Genomic DNA, 20,642 nt, shown 5'->3' on the forward strand with positions numbered 1-20,642 from the left:
CCTGTACCCTGTGTGTGTGCGTGTGTGAGTGTGTGTGTGTGTGTGAGTGTGTGCGTGTGAGTGTGTGTGTGAGTGTGTGTGTGTGTGTGTGTGCGTGTGTGTGTGTGTGTGAGTGAGTGTGTGAGTGTGTGTGAGTGTGTATGTGTGTGAGTGTGAGTGTGTGTGTGTGTGTGCATATGTGTGACTGTGTGTGTGTGTATGTGCGTGCGTGTGTGTGTGTGTGTGTGTGTGTGTGAGAGTGTGTGTGTGTGTGTGTGTACATGTGTATGCTTGTGTGTGTATGTGTGTGTGTGTGTGTGTGTGTGTGAATGTGTGTGTATGCTTGTGTGTTTGTGTGAGTGTGTGAGAGAGCACAGCAGGCACACAGAGGTTAGAGTGGCACTCTGTAGGAAGCTCAGGGCAGATGGGCCAGGCTGAGAGGCTGTGGACCGTCACTCGGATGTGACAGAGGCCTGCTGACGAGCACATTCACAGGAGCTGACACCAACAGACTCCCCGGATTCAGAGCATTTCCCCCGGAGAACCCCTGTCAGAACCCTCCAAAACTCCGGCACGTGACCACCCAGTGTCGGGTTTAAATCCCTGTCACAGCTACAATCTTTATAAAGCTACGAGCAACCTGCAATAAAGCAGTTAAATCGATAGGGCCACATGACAGCGATAAGCAGAGGAGAACAGATCGCTCAGACAGTTAGATACGGGCAGGTGGGGGAGGGGCCTGTCAGAGCAGTCCCAGAGCTGAAGCTGATGTCTGTCACACACCTTCCAGCGAGGCCCACCTGCTCTGTGAAACCAACTCTCTTTCTCTCTCTCACTCTCTCTCATCCCTCTCCCTCACTCTCTTTCTTCTTCACCCTCTTTCTCCCCCTCTCACTCTCTTTCCTTTCCCTGTACTCTGTCTCCTCTCTCTCTCTCTCATCTCACTGTCCCTTTCTCTCACTACTCCACTACTCCACACTGTCTTTCCTTCACTCTCCCCCTCTCTCTCTCTCCCTCTCTCTCCTCTCTCTCTCCTCCTCTCTCTCTTTCTCTCTCTCTCTCGCTCCTCTCTCTCCTCTCTCTCTCCTCCTCTCTCTCTTTCTCTCTCTCTCTCTCTCCTTCTCTCTCTCTCTCACACAGGGTCCTGGTCGGTGTGCAGTAGACAGGAGTGAGGGGAGCCCCCTGTGTGTGCGGTGACCCTCCCCCTGAGGGGTGAGTCACACGCCTCTCTGATCCTCCTCTGGGAGGGGCTGCTGGCCGTATCCCGCACACGTGCACAGAGGGGCGTGACTCAGAGTTCTCCCTCTGTGGGCACAGGCACTCTAAGCACAAGAGTATTTACAGTCCACAATAAATCCAATATCACATTTCTTTTGTGTACTTAATTAATTTGGCTTATTTCAGTAATCCTTCGTTTGATGGCCATATTAATCATTAATCATGAAAAGGCTACAAGCGGCCAGAGAGAGGACAGGGGGTAAATATATGATCTTACATCGCATATTACGGATTATTTCCTTAGCCCGTGCAGAATTAGAGACTCTCGTGTGTCAAGGAAAAATAAATGTGCACATCAATAAATGTAGAGGACTACATCAACATATATCAAGCTACACAGACTCACACACACACTCACATTAGTACAGTCACACGCACACACGCGTATGTACACACACACATCACATCTGCCCAGGTCCATACAGAACACGGCGCTCAACTGACCTGCAATCACAAAACAAGCAGAAAAGGAACTCTGGATTAGATTAGACCCGAGGTTTATCATTCCCAGCAGGGAAAATGGACTCGGGCAGTGGTAAGGTTTACAGCCTGAAGTGGCGGCTCGATGTAACTCAGACAGTTTGTCAGAAGCCGTGAAAGCCGACGCTCGCTTTGTCAGAAAACACGGCCGTAAAGTATCACCGCCGGAACCAGCGTGTCTGCGAGTCTCGCTTCTCCACAAAACCCATCGGCTGTCAATCTCAGCCCGGGCGAAGACACCGCACGCCCCGTTCTGCCCCCGCCGCCATCCCGCGCAGGCAGGATTGGCTAATTACAGCCTTTCAGTCTTCTCCTTACAAAACCCAGACGCGAAATGAGGCTAGAGTTAGCCAGGCCAACCATTGTAAATATCACGGGACAGCTTGAGCTCTCATAAAGAAAGCCATCTCGTCTGCCATTTTCCCACTACAACACATCCAAGATTTTACATCTGCCACGAAGCGGACTGACTCCCAGGTTTAAATCGATGTCATTTCAACAAATTAAATCAGATATTCCGCGCTCTGAAAAACAGATGTCAATTTCAAAGGGCCCACATTACCCTTGGGGTTGTGGGACAGTCAAAGGAACAAATTTTGAGACGGAGCTACACAAAAATAGTCATATCTTTAATGTGATGAAATTAAATGGCCTGATCCTCCAATTGTGACTTTGATTGAAGGAGCCGACTTCAGTTTGCCACATCCAATTAATCTTAACAAGTATCCAGGAGCCAAATAAGACGTACCTTAAATTAAGTGAAGGTGGCCAAATTGAAGGAGGCCTGATTCTCTGAGATAGTCTATTCCAGCTGCTGAAAATGCTATTAGGCAGAGAGCAACAGTCACTCCTCCACCCTGGCCAAGCCCAGTCATTAGTCTTGTTCAGTGACGGGGGGCAGTGATCTGTCCGGGCTTCAGATGAAAGCTCCTGGCTCACTGCGTTCAGAAATAAAATCCAAACAGCAGTTATGGACGAGCTGGCGGCACCATTTGTTCTGGAAAGTTCTCTGCGTTTCCCCCCATCGCTGTCCCCCCCGCGGTGCCTGCCACTCAGTTTCCGGGCAGAAACTGGCTCAGCGCTCGCTCGAGAGCCACTTCCTGTCCCTCTAACACGGTCCCCTGGAACACAAACCATTTTCACCGTGCAAACTCCACCTCCGGCGGAGCTGAATTCTGTATTTTCTTCTGGGGTTTTTTCTTTTGCTTTTCGTCTCGCCTGTCAGAGCTCCTCGACCCCCCGCCGTCTCCTGCGCTCCGTACGCTTCACAGTTCAGCACGCAGACGGGCGAAAAACAAGCACAGAGGCGACCACAAGCACAACAACAGCAGACGCGTTTGTCCTCTGCCGGGCAGAGCGTTTCCCCTGTGCACTTAGCATTCTGTTTAAGCAGCGGCCCAGGCCTGGGCAAACGTGCCCCTCGTCTCTGAGTGTGGGATATTACCCAGAGTGCACTGCTCTGCAGAGAGCACATATAATCCACATGGCTTTCATACTTCTACTACATATTCTACTGTTTCGGGTCCTTAAAACCGAGATTACCTTGATGTACCTCGATGTACCTTGATGTGCCTCTCAGCTGAGGTTCTGGCGGGAGAGCTGTCTGACATACTGGGTGTGATGTGTTAACACCACTCTTAGAGAGACACAATCACTCACTCATCCACTCTTTGTTTCTGTTCTGTTGCTTCTGCTTTCTCAGTTGAACATTTTTAGGCTATTTAGGCAAAATGTTTCGATTGTGCGCATCTAAAAATATATGTGTAAGAAATACATTTTACATTCATCCAGAGAAAGCCACCGATCCCACTGAACCCAAACCAACCGAATAGGGTTTGTTTTGTCTGCCTTTACCCAAATCCAATCACACTTTCCTCTGCATGAGCTCCTACGGGAACAACTCATAACACCGTGGGCGCTTGCCTCAGTTTACTGTCATTTGTTTGCTGTCATTTCATCGATTTGCTCTGAATTTTAGTGGCTTATTTTACAAGGCCGAGTAAAGTAAAGTCATATTGAGTGTTAAATTAAAGCAAAACACTCCACTGACCTGCCCAGAGGTAAGTATTGCACTTGAAAATAATCGAGCACTTACTGAGCCATAGCACTTATGTGGTATTCAATTATACATATCCGTTAATTAAATATCAACACAACATTAGCACTCATTAAATGTATTGCCATTACTTCACCCAATTATTTTGCTGTCAATGTCATAAATATTAATTTGGATAATCATTTGATTCATTCTCAAGCAAGCACTGCTCACCTTTTACAAATACACATACAAAATCACTTAAGGCTATAATTTACACAGAGTGTGCTCAAATCTCTGCGAATGGTGAGCGATTTCCACTTTAGAACAGGCACTGCAGTCAATATTTAGTGTGTGTTATTAATTATTGCCAGAGAAATGGGAGTTTTGTGTAAAGATTTTTTAATCCATTTTTACATCCATTTCAGCTGCGACTGAAAGCCATATATTCATATCAGATTTGTAAAAAATCAGCTAACGTATGCAGAATATAATACTACAAAACTAAAATTCATTGATGTGCAGTACACAGTATATACATTTTTCATAAGGGTATGCAGTACTCATCATGCTCTCTGTTAAAATGATTAGATATCAGATATTGAATAGTTGAATATCACTGGCACTGTGTCTTTATTGTCCTCTTTTTCATGCTACAGGCCATACAGTACTACATGAGAGCTAGCACTGACTGGAGCTGAAGTGTGCTTCTCAACAATGAAAGCTGGTCTTCTGTGCACGTGTAGTCAGGAAGAACTACAGTACCCAGCCTGCTCCTGGCAGAATGAGGACAGCAGTGGACGCCTGCTCATGTTAGGCTCGTGACACAGCCCAGACCGGAACCCACAGCCACAGTCACAATATTGGGCCACAGCCTGCGTTCAAAACCACCACAGCCACAACACTGGGCCCCAGCCTGCGTTCAAAACCACCACAGCCACAACATTGGGCCCCAGCCTGCGTTCAAAACCAGCACCAAGTACATTTGGGACCCTCCCTTCCTCTGCCTTCTTGGTTTTACACTCCCCTTACAGAAGGAGTACACTGCAATATACTGAGATATACATTGTGTATATTATGAACATCAGAAAACGATACTGCAACACTTCACAATATATAGGGAAGACATACAACTTAACGCTTCCTTTTGGGTATCGCCATAGAGTTCAGTGAAACACCTAGAAAGCCCAAAGTAAATTCACAGTATATTGCAGTGTATCGTCGTTCCGGAAGGTTCCTTCCTGCCCGAGCCCACTGAGGCCCTGGAGGAGAGCAGAGTTGGGCAGAAGAGCGTTCGGAAGCTGACACAGCCGGGTGTAGTGGAGCAGAACGCCTACAGGCCAACAGAGTGGAGCGGGAAATTAGTCAGGAGCACATAACAGCTGCACGGGGGTGGGGGGGTTTAAAGGGCACTTTGGCTGAGAGGTACCTCAGTGAGTGTGGGAATCACGGTTTCTCAGGCACCTGCTTCACCAACACAAACATAAACAGCACTTCTGCACAGACAAAGCAACAAAGCAAAAAAACTCTGTCGTTCTCTCTCTCACACGGAAACACACACACACACACGCTTGCTCTCTCTCGCACATGCATGCACATACACACACACTTTCGCTTTCTCTCGTATACGCTCTCAATCTCTCTCACACACACATACACACTTGTTCTCTCATACACACACTCATGAACACACTCACAGTCACACACACAAACACATACACTTTCACACATACCCACTCTCTCTCTCTTCCACACATGCATTCTGTCTTTCTCTCTCTCTCACAAACACACATACACACACTCTTGCTCTCCCATACACAAACACACTCTCTCACAGACACACACACATTCTGTATTTCTTTCACTTACACACACACACACACACAAACACACTTTCTCTCTCATAGAATCTCTCTCTCACCCACACACACACATACACTCTCTCTCTCACAGAATCTTTCTCCAACGCACACACACACACACTCACACACGCTCTCTCTCACACACACACACACACTTTCTCTCTCATAGACTCTCACACACACACACACACTCTCTCTCTCACAGACTCTTTCTTTCTCCCACACACACAGACACACACACACTCTCTCTCACACACACACATGCTCTCACACACGCACATACTCTCTCACACACACACACACACTCTCACTCTCTCACACTCTCTCTCTCACACACTCTCTCTTTCTCCCACACACACACACACACACACACACTCTCTCTCTCACACACACACATGCTCTCACACACGCACATACCCTCTCACACAGACACACACACTCTCACACACACTCACACACAAACACACACACACACACATACTCTCACTCTCTCTCACACAGACACACACACACACACTCTCACACACACACTCTCTCTCTCACACACACACAGACACACACACACACACACAGGCCTCTGAATGAGTCGCTGATTACCACGCTCCGTCTCTCTGTCTCCGTCTGTATGTAATGGCACCAGCAGTATGGCGGAGGAAGCATTCGCATGAACTCTGTTCTGCGGTGGGCTGTCGCTGCGGACACAGGGGCTCGTCTTCAAATGGCGGCGAGACGCCACGTTTCGCGCCGAGCAGGAAATCTCAGTCGATGACATTTACATATTCAGCACACTAATGTTCCTAAGGAGGCGAGAAGCGCCGCATGGGAAACGGAAACGCAAAGCTCTGTTGAACTCTGCTTAATCAGGATTTCAGCACGCTCGCCACACCGCGTCAGTTTCACGACAGGCCATTCAGCCGCTCGGCTATGAAAGAACAAAACGAGAGAAAATAGGCCAAAAATACTTTCTTTCTTTTTTTTTCAATAATTCACCCACCCATCCACAGGAGTTTAGCCACACGGACTGTACATTCCCTGCTATTCACATGCTAGCCCCTAAAATAAACTATGAGTACTACTGTACACCCTGGCATTTAATCATGAGGGGAGTCTATTTGGATAACTACTTACTGACTTCCTGTCTGTGTATCACACTAGCACTTGAGTAGTGTGAATCACCATTTCCCATCGCTAAAAAAATAATAAAGGGTCTAATAAAGGCCTTGTCATTGTGACTGACAATATCTACTGAATATTATAACTCATGTAGCATGCTTTGCTGTTTTTTTCTACCGCCATTCAGGAACTGGAACTGCCTCTTTTGCCGACTACATGGGTTTGGTGAATTTACTATGATGCAAGCGCAGTATTTATTACCCTATTTTTTCCTTATCTTAGGACAAAATAGGGTAATAAATATCTTAGGGATTCATGGTTTTTTGGGTTTGCTCAGTCAATAGCAGGGACTGAATTTAGTTTGCGGACCTTGGGATGATGCAGTTATATTTATGAAGAGAATTAGAAGTGGACCTGGACTCAAAGTTTCAGGGTCACTACACAGAACAGTAAGGCATGGTACAGTGGTGGGAAAATCTTAGAGCCAATACCTTGAGAAAATGTTTTTGTTTTTTTTACAGAACTCACTCAGTTAAGTAACAGGGGACAAGTTTTCCTTCATTCTCTATTCATATCCAGAAGCTACAATCTGCAGCGCTTTAACGCTAAAACCGCCGTCCAATTTACAATCAGCCAGTGGGTGGCCCCGAGTGTCTCTGAGCCTCAAACGGGATCTCTGGGAATTTCACATTGGGAACGGTGATTAACATTCATCCGCCCCGGAGAGCCTCCAGCAGATATTTATACACCCAGCCACGTGTGACCCACCAAGCCCAGCCCAGAGTCTCCCCCACTGCTGGATTTTACAGGCAGTGGAGTAAGGCTGCTGGGTTATACAGGCAGTGGTGAAAGGCTGTTTGGTTATACAGGACAGGATGTGGGGAAAGGCTGTTGGGTTATACAGGCAGTGGTGAAAGGCTGCTGGGTTATACAGGCAGTGGTGAAAGGATGCTGGGTTATACAGGCAGTGGTGAAAGGATGCTGGGTTATACAGGCAGTGGTGAAAGGATGCTGGGTTTTACAGGCAGTGGGGTAAGGCTGCTGGGTTATACAGGCAGTGGTGAAAGGATGCTGGGTTTTACAGGCAGTGGGGTAAGGCTGTTGGGTTATACAGGCAGTGGTGAAAGGATGCTGGGTTTTACAGGCAGTGGGGTAAGGCTGCTGGGTTATACAGGCGGTGGGGTAAGGCTGTTGGGTTATACAGGACAGGATGTGGGGAAAGGCTGTTGGGTTATACAGGCGGTGGGGAAAGGCTGTTGGGTTATACAGGCATTGGTGAAAGGCTATTGGGTTATACAGGCAGTGGTGAAAGGCTGTTGGGTTATACAGGCAGTGGTTGGAAGGCTGTTGGGTTATACAGGCGGTGGAGAAAGGCTGTTGGGTTATACAGGCGGTGGGGAAAGGCTGTTGGGTTACACAGGCAGTGGGGAAAGACTGTTGGGTTATACAGGCAGTGGTGAAAGGCTGTTGGGTTATACAGGACAGGATGTGGGGAAAGGCTGTTGGGTTATACAGGCGGTGGAGAAAGGCTGTTGGGTTATACAGGCGGTGGGGAAAGGCTGTTGGGTTATACAGGCAGTGGTGAAAGGCTATTGGGTTATACAGGCAGTGGTGAAAGGATGCTGGGTTATACAGGCGGTGGAGAAAGGCTGTTGGGTTATACAGGCGGTGGGGAAAGGCTGTTGGGTTACACAGGCAGTGGGGAAAGACTGTTGGGTTATACAGGCAGTGGTGAAAGGCTGTTGGGTTATACAGGACAGGATGTGGGGAAAGGCTGTTGGGTTATACAGGCGGTGGAGAAAGGCTGTTGGGTTATACAGGCGGTGGGGAAAGGCTGTTGGGTTATACAGGCAGTGGTGAAAGGCTATTGGGTTATACAGGCAGTGGTGAAAGGATGCTGGGTTATACAGGCAGTGGTTGGAAGGCTGTTGGGTTATACAGGCAGTGGGGTAAGGCTGCTGGGTTATACAGGCGGTGGGGTAAGGCTGTTGGGTTATACAGGACAGGATGTGGGGAAAGGCTGTTGGGTTATACAGGACAGGATGTGGGGAAAGCCTGTTGGGTTATACAGGCGGTGGAGAAAGGCTGCTGGGTTATACAGGCGGTGGAGAAAGGCTGTTGGGTTATACAGGCGGTGGGGAAAGGCTGTTGGGTTACACAGGCAGTGGGGAAAGACTGTTGGGTTATACAGGCAGTGGTGAAAGGCTGTTGGGTTATACAGGCAGTGGTTGAAAGGCTGCTGGGTTATACAGGCAGTGGTAAAAGGCTGTTGGGTTATACAGGCAGTGGTTGAAAGGCTACTGGGTTATACAGGCAGTGGTTGAAAGGCTGCTGGGTTATACAGGCAGTGGTTGAAAGGCTGCTGGGTTATACAGGCGGTGGAGAAAGGCTGCTGGGTTATACAGGCTGCTGTTCAATAGACCTGTTCTCACTTGTAGCCTTTGCAGCAGCCCTTTGATTTGTGCTTCCATTTTATAGTGGGGAAAATGGATTTCCTGTATAAGGGCAACACATTTCAAACAACATGGATCCCTTCTCCCCTCCCTTCCACCTCACACACACACACACTCACACACACACACACACACACACACACAGTCTGCAGAATTGTCACGGTGACTGAAAACACGGTCAGAGCGTGTGAGGGGTGAGAGAAACACGGGCGCGTCTGACTGCTGTGCAGAAATCAGTTATGGATTTATTCTTCCTCTCCGCTGAGTCTCCATCACCGGCTGCCCTCCAGTGATTCAGACTCAGGGACTCAGAGCTGCTGGGTGCCCTGCCATCGGGGCGGGGGGGTCAGGGAGCTGCCCCTGGGGTACCTTCAGGGGCAAACTGGTGATCAGAGTGCCCACGGGACAAGAAGCTGAATGACAAGAACACCCAAAATGAAAAAGAACAAAATCGGAGATGGTAGTGAGAGACAGATTGACATGTAACATGATACATTTATTTTGGCAGAGCAACTTAGCATAAGTCATACGGCATCCATTCCACACAGCAGGAACTTTATTTGGCAGCCCAGGTTAAGCTGGGGGATGTTCTAAACGGAACACTCTAATGCTGATGTAACAGTCACTACCGTTCTAGAACACTGACTTCTAGGAAAACTGACAGAAGGAAAAAAAACATTCCAAGAAACCTCTTTCTCCTCTTCAGGGTTATGCACGATACCCCTGGAGAGGTCTGACCCCTGTGATATACACCCCCCCCCCCCTCAGGACAAGAGCTACAGTAGGACCTTCTGTCCAAAAATCTAATCTTAATCTTAATCTTACAAATCACCTGGCCAAGGAGTGACCCAGTTACAAAATAACCGACTTCTGGATGTCTGGCCACGCCCACTCCTGGTGTAGTAGCGATGTGGAGCTGAGATAAATGTGTGTTTCAGGGGCAGCACATGCCAAGTACGGTATCTAGGCAACTATAACTTAATGAATGTTATTGTTTATCCTTCCAGCAGTGGAGGAATAGAAGGTAATAAAATCACATAGAATTTCGGGTTTTAAGTTTCACTTGGGACTTTTGCCGATAGCGCCTTTTGCGATGGTGAATACAGGCAGGTGGCAGGTGGCAGGTGGCAGAGTTTAAAAACCGAAACCACCACAATGGCCACGTCATGTCACCTGAGAGGGCCCTGTCCACCCCCCAGGCCCAGGTAAACAGGGGGGAAAGGAGAACACCCCAAAACCGCCCCCCCCCCCCGAGTCCACTCAGGCAGGAGGCATCCATCAGAGTCCAAAGACCCCCCCCCCACCAAGTGTCTTCACTGCCCAGGATTAATTTAACCGCTGCCAGGCACCATGAATGCATCAGACAGGCGGGCGAAATTAAACGGCTCGCTTTTATTCTCCCTTCTTCTCCTCCTCCTCCGTACGCCGTTCTATATCATAACTTAATCGGGCTGCCATGGCTTTGCCAGTGGAAGCACTCAAACTGCATTAGCCTCTCGTCCGGATAAGTGGCTGGAAACGCTCCTCAGGGACGAGACTCCCCGGTACGGCGGCGGGGAGCGGGGGAACGGTGAGCTCGGACGGACGGACGGACGGATGTACGTACGGACGGACGGACGCTATCTCCCGAGTCTCGTCTCCTCTCCTTTTATCTTCGCGGAGCAGCTGCCGTTGTCAAAACTCGCACCTCATTATAACGGCCGATCCATCAAGCCGTCGGCCTTATCTCCCGTCTCCACCGCCAGACTGCGTCTGGGGGATCCCACGGTAACCGCGCACTGCATTGTGGGAAAGCGTGGAGATTCCTGCAGACGTGGCGCGGCATCAGCGCCGCGAGTCAAGACTTGTACCGCTAACGCCCGATTAATCACGCCGACAGCCTTATATCCTATCTATAGTGACGGATATTTATAGAGATGTGCGCAATGCATGATGGGACATGGAGATTTCCCGCAAATGTGGCGCAACTGCACCACAAAACAATACCTAAAAAATATAGTCCGCTAACCGGGCAAACATTTAATTACCATGGCACCCGAAGTCAGACGGCACTGCCAGCCTTCAGCAGGCAGTCTGAGGTACTCTGACCTCGGTCAGATCTCGGCAGCGTTGCGCTCGCTGGTCGGTCACGTTTTGAGAGATTTGAGAGAATGATAATGGCCAAGAGGCCTTCCGCAGGACGCAGCGACGCTGTGGAGATCAGCAGAGGGGCAGGACGCAGCGACGCTGTGGAGATCAGCAGAGGGGCAGGACGCAGCGATGCTGTGGAGATCAGCAGAGGGGCAGGACGCAGCGACGCTGTGGAGATCAGCAGAGGGGCAGGACACAGCGACACTGTGGAGATCAGCAGAGGGGCAGGACGCAGCGACGCTGTGGAGATCAGCAGAGGGGCAGGACGCAGCGATGCTGTGGAGATCAGCAGAGGGGCAGGACGCAGCGACGCTGTGGAGATCAGCAGAGGGGCAGGATGCAGTGACGCTGTGGAGATCAGCAGAGGGGCAGGACGCAGCGACGCTGTGGAGATCAGCAGAGGGGCAGGACGCAGCGATGCTGTGGAGATCAGCAGAGGGGCAGGACGCAGCGACGCTGTGGAGATCAGCAGAGTGGCAGGACGCAGTGACGCTGTGGAGATCAGCAGAGTAGCAGGATGCAGCAATGCTGTGGAGATCAGCAGAGGGGCAGGACGCAGCGACGCTGTGGAGATCAGCAGAGGGGCAGGCGCAGCGACGCTGTGGAGATCAGCAGAGGGGCAGGACACAGCGACACTGTGGAGATCAGCAGAGGGGCAGGACACAGCGACACTGTGGAGATCAGCAGAGGGGCAGGACACAGCGACACTGTGGAGATCAGCAGAGGGGCAGGCGCAGCGACGCTGTGGAGATCAGCAGAGGGGCAGGATGCAGTGACGCTGTGGAGATCAGCAGAGGGGCAGGCAGTGTGCCCATCGCCTCGCTGCAGCCGGGCGAAAACCGTGCCGCGGAAAAGAACGATGTCTCCACATTGATACGACGGCCCTCGAGGGCCGTCCATTAGCGAACAGATGAAAAGACAAAACTCCCGCCGCTTGCCCTGATGAAGGAGCTGAGATGGCGCTACGCCGCGCGGCTAATAAACGGAAGGCCGGCCCGGAGCTCCAGACGAGTGGGCCGGCCCCGATATTTATGCCAGCGACAGAGCGCATTAGACACAGGAATATATAATGTCACTCTCAATGTCTCTCACACAGGAGAAGGCACTCATCTCCATTCCGATGTACTCTAGGCCCTGGCACAGCACAACTCCACTCCTTTTCTATACATGAGGGATTTGTCTCTTAATTTTTCCTGACAGGGCAAGAATAACGCTGTTCTTATGTCACGAAATGAAATGCCCACGTTACATCCAAGAGCACCTTCAGATATTCACACGCAAACGGGCCACCGTTTTTGAGATAGCGCTGGCGTGTGCAATTTTCCCCGGAATGGAATTCTCCCGTCACTCTGAAGTGAATTAGAACGCGCGGCTCTGTGATGCAACAATCAGACGGAATGCCAGAGTGAATAAATAGGAGGGTTTCGCGGCTGAATCCGATAATCTGCACCAATCTACTTTCCGTGTACATTTGCTTTTGTTTAACCACGGTCAGTGCGGAGAACAGTCCCCTTACACCCCTGCCTAATGCTCTTCCATAAACAATGGCCATGGCTTTAATCTGCACAGCGTGAAGTCTGCTCGGGGATCCCATCTGATTTCATCCGAGTACATGCAATTCTGACCTTGTTTCCAGCACACACACACACACACACACACACATACAAAGACAAGCAGGGACAAAATCTGAAAATCCTAGCCTCTGATTAACACCACTCTACATGCTGTATGTATGCGCGTGCCAATACGTATGGAGAGGCCTGTTTGAATGCTATACACATACTGAGGATGAAAACTATAAGAATGTATGTGTTATAGTTATGGAGAAATTCAGACATCATGACCAAGATTAGTCCTGGACCTATTCCTGTGGTGATTCAGGGCATCTTTTCCAAATGTGTGACAATTCCTACTCTAGCCAAAATAATAAAAAGGAAAAAAAAAAGAAAAAAGAAAATATAAATAATACATTATAATCATGAATTATTTCTGAAACTCTGCCGAGGCTTGCATTTAAAATGTGCACTTAATAGGCTTTATGATTAAAATTAGAATAATCCCCATATATAATTACATGATTTCTGTGGAAACGTGATTATGCAATGCTACTCGCTGTAAATGGTTTACAAAAGACCGTTCTCAAGGCTCAAACATAATCTGGTTCCATATACACATACTGAAATGTATTCATGCTTTACCACTCAGTACATAGACATCCTACGCTTGTACACAAATTATTCTTTATTCAGGTTTGGTTTCAAGAATGTTCATTTCCAACAAACAAGGCTATAGTAACCTACAGTGGTATGAGCTCGATCTGTGGGAATATGAGTGGATTTATATTTAGCCCTATGATAGCTATAGTATTTCAGGTAAAGGCTTATATGGGTATTTTAATACATTTCATCTTTGAATTGACGTTGAAATCAATACTATCCAAAATTCTGCTTTACGATAGAATTGCAGCCTATGGCGCTTGTACGGCGTGGTGACCATTTCAGAACCACTGAATGATGAACAGCTCCATTCGCTTGGCAGACTGTCGCGTCTGTGTTGCTAATGATGGCTAGCCTCGCCGCCTTGAATTGTAGCCTACTGAAGTCATACAATCTGCCTAACATCCTGTAATCCGTCGCTAATGGCTAGGTGAACACCAATAACAACGACTTGCAGGTTTTCGTTCGATGATAAATTATTACCTACCCGACGGCGCGACAACATTCGATTGAATTGCACGTGAGCTACACAATTTACCAATAAAACCGTCACCTACCTAGTTATCCTTTCCACGTAACAAGATGGGCCCGTGAAGCATCTTTTTATTTTCGTTAATGAATGCAATTGCCGTGGTTTTAAATCTGATGCATGACAACAATTAAATAAAATATTAACCAGCTACAGCAAACAGACACGTAGGCTAGGCTCCGCAATTGACTCAGCCATAAAATTATGCCAAGTCACCATGGCAACAAGGGATGCAATAACTTGCCGTTTCTGGACAACGTTCAAATAGCCTACCTATATTGCAGTTATAAGAGTCACTGAAATGAACACTGAAATGTCACTGATAAGGTTGTAGATATACCATAATGCATCACTTCAGTATTAGACGAAGTATTAAGTAAGAATTAGGTGAAGCGGGAATACAGATTCATACAAAGTCCCTAAAGGCTAGCGGGAGAGACAGCCACCCTGATATAGCTACCCCTTCGCTTTCGTGTCCCAGGTGTCTCGTCAGTTGGGCATTATGCTTTTGCATATGGTATATTCTAAGGCTTTTGTGAATCATTCTGTTTAAGTGATTGCATTTCAATGTGTTTCTCTGCCTTGTTACACCGGACATTCAGTCATTGGTCCACGATGGTTTCAACCCCACCATCACCACCGCCCCCCCACCCCAAATAGTAAGAAATCGATAGCCTATTCTTTACAGATAACCGACGCTTAGCCTACTTTGAAACTGCTAAGATTAAAACAAGTAATCCGAATATCAACATCCACAAGACGAATGATAGAACCATGTGCCAAATGTTTTTTTTTGTCATCAATGCATCGAAATGCCAGCCAGTAGGTCCTATTACAAACAGAAAGGTATGCCATCCAAAAACACTGCACGATAGGCTCTCCGCCGGAGACACAAAAAGACATGAGTCACTATTCATATCTCCGGATTCCGTGCAACCAGACTCGGCGCCGACAACGTAACAACCCGGCTCGTTTAACAATCGAAAACCACGTTTCATCGGTTCAACTTGCGCTTTCATGCATGGGGAAAAAAATCACCGGCACCTTTTTCCGCGGCGAGTGAACACAGTACAATGCAGTAGATCCACCATGTTCCAGAGAACCAATAGCATGGTCAGCACGTGCGTCCCTACCTGTCTCCAGGTTGAAGGAGATTCTTGCTTCGGCGAGGTACGGGGTATCGCTCTTGGACCGGACTCTCCTGATGGGCCGGCGGTCTGTTTCCTCCTCCGAAGAGGCCGCCATTAATGTTCGGGGAAACGTCCAGGGGGCGACTAGCTGGATGGGAAAGACACAGAGCCACCGCCGCTGACGGGGAGACGTTCGAGGGGGGTGAGAGAGGGAAGAGGGAGACGTGGACGCCGAGGCGAAGTCCCAACGACTACAGCTAAGCAATAAAAAAAGCGGAGTAAAACAAACTCCGCCCCTTTCGAAAAAAAAGAGCATTCTGGTGTGAACCATGAACACCAAATCAGAAAGAACAGAGATATTAGCCCATATCGATACAGCCTATATGGATATTTTTCTGTAGACAATTAGACCAATTGCAATTACCAGTTGTCGTTGTTCGCTTACAATTTAATTATAGGCTGTAGGTATTTACATTTTTATTCAATAATGACCATACATAACAACGGTGGAGTATGATCGTGATAATGGTGACACAGTTGGAACACGTCCAAATGGTGAGCAGATTATCTACAGCCATTAATCTATAGGGAGACGTGCTGCGAAATGCATCAGCAGCATTAGCCTGGCGCTTCAAATAAACTTGATTACCATACAGAAAATATTCCCACAATAGAACATTTCTGCAGAGAAAACACAATGATTGAAAGTATAAATGCGGTCGGACTGGTCAACGTCCAGGTTTTCTTTTTTTAAATGAATAAATAACCGCTTAAGAATAGAAAGTATAGGCATAGCCTATTACACATCTCAGCTTCCTGGTCTTTTGAAAGACCACTTGCAAATATGATGTTTCTACACGACGTCGCTTTAATCTTTTTTTACTGTTGCCATGATCTTACTAATAAACCACGCCCATTCAATCTAATAGAGGATAAATAAAGTAGGCCACATTATATTGGAAAGGCTGCCAACCTCGGCCAGATTGTTGGCTTTAATGATTGCAACCAGACACCTTCCACTGACCTTTTTACCATGTTGATTATTAAAAATTATCCAATGCTCTGTTGTCTTTTTTTAATGGCTTTCTAAGATCTGATTTCCGTTGAACAAAACTGGAGAGTTGACTCCATAACCCCACTGGGAATGGACAAAGCTCTGATCTATTCTTTCCAGTGTCTTTTGCTATTGAATCTCAGTTCAATGCTGTCTTCTTCGTATCCACGTGTATGCGCATTGCGCATGCACAGACGTGCGTGCTTGTGTGTGTGTGCTTGTGTTTGTACCGCCGCATGTAGGTCAGACCTTGTTTTTTGTTGTTGTTCTCTTTAGCATTTTAATGGCATGTAAAATTTCCCCCAAGATTCCAGACTCAGGACGTGGATCTAACGCGCAGCGTCTTGTGAAGACGGGGCAGAGTAGCGCGTGAGCGCTTGGAAAGGGAGATCAAAGCCGCGCCGTGGCCCACGAGTGGATCGACAAATGGCTTTGATCTTTCACCTCTCACTCTCTCCCGCTTTTCAGCTACACTGCCATCCACACAATAAAGCATTTTTGTTCCTGGTCCAGGATGCTGGATGAACAGCAGAGAGATGAAAGAGGGTTTCTGCCGATGGGGTCACCTGCTGGTCAAGCTGATAATAGCTACATGTTTGAGGCAAAGAGAGAGAGAGAGAGAGAGAGAGAGAGAGAGAGAGAGAGAGAGAGAGAGAGAGAGCGGTAACTTGGACTTAATTGTACACTTTCAAAGCTTGTGTTTTTCTCAGATTGCTAACAAACTCAAATTGATTTGATGCAAACTTGCACAAAACACAAGTAATTTCACCGCAATTTCGATTTTACAACATCTAAGGCTAAAGAAAAGGGTAAACATGCACTCTGCAAGTCCAGCTTGAACACGGGGCTCGGAGACACACAGTCACCGAACAAAAACGTTCTACTCCACTTCTTATTACATCTTTAAGGTTGTAATAACCACCACACGATTCAAAACAAAAAACAAAAAAATCATTCTTTTTAAAGGCTTAAATTCACATGAAAACTGTAAAAAATCTGTCAACCCAGCCTTTGTCAGGACCAATCCACCCAGTGAATAGTGCTTTTCTTCTGTTTTTTATTATATCGAATAAATGAAGACGACAGTACACGGGTTATCTGAATCTTCAAGACAGGCTAGGTGACAGAATCATATCTCATTGTATGTGATGTAAGCTTCGGGAGAGAAGTTATCTTAACATGAGAGTTATATGCAGTTTATGCCACTGTTAAGATTCAAATCTATTTTTTTCAAGAGAGGCTTGACCTTGGAGGTGGTACAACCTTACACCCTCTTGTCCCTGGGTTTCAACAGGGGGGTCTGCAGACTTCTGGTGTACATGAAGGTTCTGTGGGGTCCCTGGCCAGACTTGATACAGTATTTAATGACTAGATACACTCAGTGAACACTTTATTAGGTAGACCTGTACACCAGCTTGTTAATGCAAACATTTAATCATCCAAAAACGTGGCAGCAACTAAATGCATAAAAGCATGCAGACATGGTCAAGAGGTTCAGCTGTTTTTAGACTAAATGTCAGAATGGGGAAGAAATGTGATCTAAGTGACTTTGACCGTGGAATGATTGTTGGTGCCAGACAGGGTGGTTCGAGTATCTCAGAAACTGCTGATCTCCTGGGATTTTCACACACAACACTCTCTAGAGTTTACAGAGAATGGTGGAAAAAAAGAACACCCAGTGAGAAGCTGTTCTGCGAGCAAAAACACATGAGAGGTCAGAGGAGAAGGGCCAGACTGGTCAAAGCTGACAGGTAGATGATAGTAACACAAATAACCACAGATTACAACAGTGGTATGCAGAAGTCAAACCTCTTAAGTGGATAGGACAGTAATAAGTAAAATAAAATATGTCTAATAAATACCTAATAAAGTGCTCAGTGAGTGTATAGATTTGGGAAAATACAGTGCATCCGGAAAGTATTCACAGCGCTTCACTTTTCCCACATTTTGTTATGTTACAACCTTATTCCAAAATGGAATAAATTCATTTTTTTTCTCAAAAAACACCCCATAATGACAACATGAAAGAAGTTTTTTTGAAATTTTTGCAAATTTATTGAAAATCAAAAAACTAAGAAATCACATGTACATAAGTATTCACAGCCTTTGCTCAATACTTTGGCAGCAATTACAGCCTCAAGTCTTTTTTAATATGATGCCACAAGCTTGGCACACCTATCTTTGGGCAGTTTCGCCCATTCCTCTTTGCAGCACCTCTCAAGCTCCATCAGGTTGGATGGGGAGCGTCGGTGCACAGCCATTTTCAGATCTCTCCAGAGATGTTCAATCGGATTCAAGTCTGGGCTCTGGCTGGGCCGCTCAAGGACATTCACAGAGTTGTCCTGAAGCCACTCCTTTGATATCTTGGCTGTGTGCTTAGGGTCGTTGTCCTGCTGAAAGATGAACCGTCGCCCCAGTCTGAGGTCAAGAGCTCTGGAGCAGGTTTTCATCCAGGATGTCTCTGTACATTGCTGCATTCATCTTTCCCTCAATCCTGACTAGTCTCCCAGTTCCTGCCGCTGAAAAACATCCCCACAGCATGATGCTGCCACCACCATGCTTCACTGTAGGGATGGTATTGGCCAGGTGATGAGCGGTGCCTGGTTTCCTCCAAACATGACGCCTGGCATTCACGCCAAAGAGTTCAATCTTTGTCTCATCAGAGAAGGTCTGAGAGTCCTTCAGGTGCCTTTTGGCAAACTCCAGGCGGGCTGCCATGTGCCTTTTACTAAGGAGTGGCTTCCATCTGACCACCATACAGGCCTGATTGGTGAATTGCTGCAGAGATGGTTGTCCTTCTGGAAGGTTCTCCTCTCTCCACAGAGGAACGCTGGAGCTCTGACAGAGTGACCATCGGGTTCTTGGTCACCTCCCTAACTATCGATTAGGGAGTTTAGATGCTCAGTTTAGATGGGCGGCTAGCTCTAGGAAGAGTCCTGGTGGTTCCGAACTTCTTCCATTTACAGATGATGGAGGCCACTGTGCTCATTGGGACCTTCAAAGCAGCAGAAACTTTTCTGTACCCTTCCCCAGATTTGTGCCTCAAGACAATCCTGTCTCGGAGGTCTACAGACAATTCCTTTGACTTCATGCTTGGTTTGTGCTCCGACATGCACCGTCAACTGTGGGACCTTATATAGACAGGTGTGTGCCTTTCCAAATCATGTCCAATCAACTGAATTTACTACAGGTGGACTCCAATTAAGCTGTAGAAACATCTCAAGGTTGATCAGTGGAAACAGAATGCACCTGAGCTCAATTTTGACCTTCATGGCAAAGGCTGTGAATACTTATGTACATGTGATTCCTTAGTTTTTTATTTTGAATAAATTTGCAAAAATGTAAAAAAAAACGTATTTCATGTTGTCGTTATGGGGTGTTGTGTGTAGAATTTTGAGGAAAAAAATGAATTTATTCCATTTTGGAATAAGGCTGTAACATAACAAAATGTGGGAAAAGTGAAGCGCTGTGAATACTTTCCGGATGCACTGTATTTCTGCTTAAAAAATAAAACTTTTTTTTATATATAAATTATTTGGCTTATGATGGGGGGTCCCCTGGATGTCTCTAAACCCGGATGAGCATCCCTGGATCAGAGGAGATTGAAAACCCCTGTTTTAGTCTATGAAACACAAACTGAACAACAGCTCAACCAGCTAGAAAGCGCATACACCCGGCTTCATCAACTCATGGTCCTCGAGGGCCGAGAACTGCCGGTCTTCCACCCACCCTTTACCTGGGAGTCAGGTGTCAAGACAGTCTGCCCACTCAGTAGCACTGTTCAGTTAATTACATGTGAGAAAAGAAAACCAGGGCTGGATTCAGATTCAAGGGCCAGATTTGACAATCCCCGACTGACACAGTTTCAATGCAACGATGTTCCCTGGGCTCTGGAATCCAACCCAGACTGTTGCCACTGCCCACCATAGCTGACAGTAGCAGCCCAAAAGAGCAGCATATAATTGGCCAACCACCAAGGACGGGGAGGGTTTCAGTTAGCAGGGTGACTCATTATGCGGCTACATTTTAAGCCAGTATTCCAGACGCTTTTATCCAGCTTGGAATCTTTTACCTACGATCCATTATGCAGCCAGGCATTTACTGAAGCTATTCAGGTTAAGTACCTGGCACATATCCTATATTACAATAGGACAATTTTACTTGGTGTCCATTTATACAGCTGCATATGTGCTGAAGTGATTGAGGATAAGCACCGCACTCAAGTGTACAACTGCAATGCCACACCTGGGAATCCACCTATAGGCCAGCCCGTTATCCAATCAGCACCTAGAGCAGGGCTGCCCAACCCTGCGCTTGGAGATCGACTGTCCTGCAGGTTTTCACCCCAAACCTGACAAAGCACATCTCATTCAACAGCTAGAG

General features: G+C 47.2%; 1 protein-coding gene across 1 annotated transcript in view; it reads right to left on the reverse strand.

Annotated features, from left to right (window-relative positions):
- phactr1 (phosphatase and actin regulator 1) overlaps positions 1–14,125 on the reverse strand; it is a 99,153-nt gene extending 85,028 nt beyond the window's left edge. Inside the window, exon 1 of the mRNA XM_061238621.1 lies at positions 14,104–14,125. The gene's annotated coding sequence lies outside the window, so the exon portion shown is untranslated. The remainder of the gene's footprint in view (positions 1–14,103) is intronic.
- Between the last annotated feature and the right edge of the window lie 6,517 nt (positions 14,126–20,642).

The sequence above is a fragment of the Conger conger genome, chromosome 4 (genome assembly GCF_963514075.1).
Source record: "Conger conger chromosome 4, fConCon1.1, whole genome shotgun sequence".
Taxonomy (NCBI): Eukaryota; Metazoa; Chordata; class Actinopteri; order Anguilliformes; family Congridae; genus Conger; species Conger conger.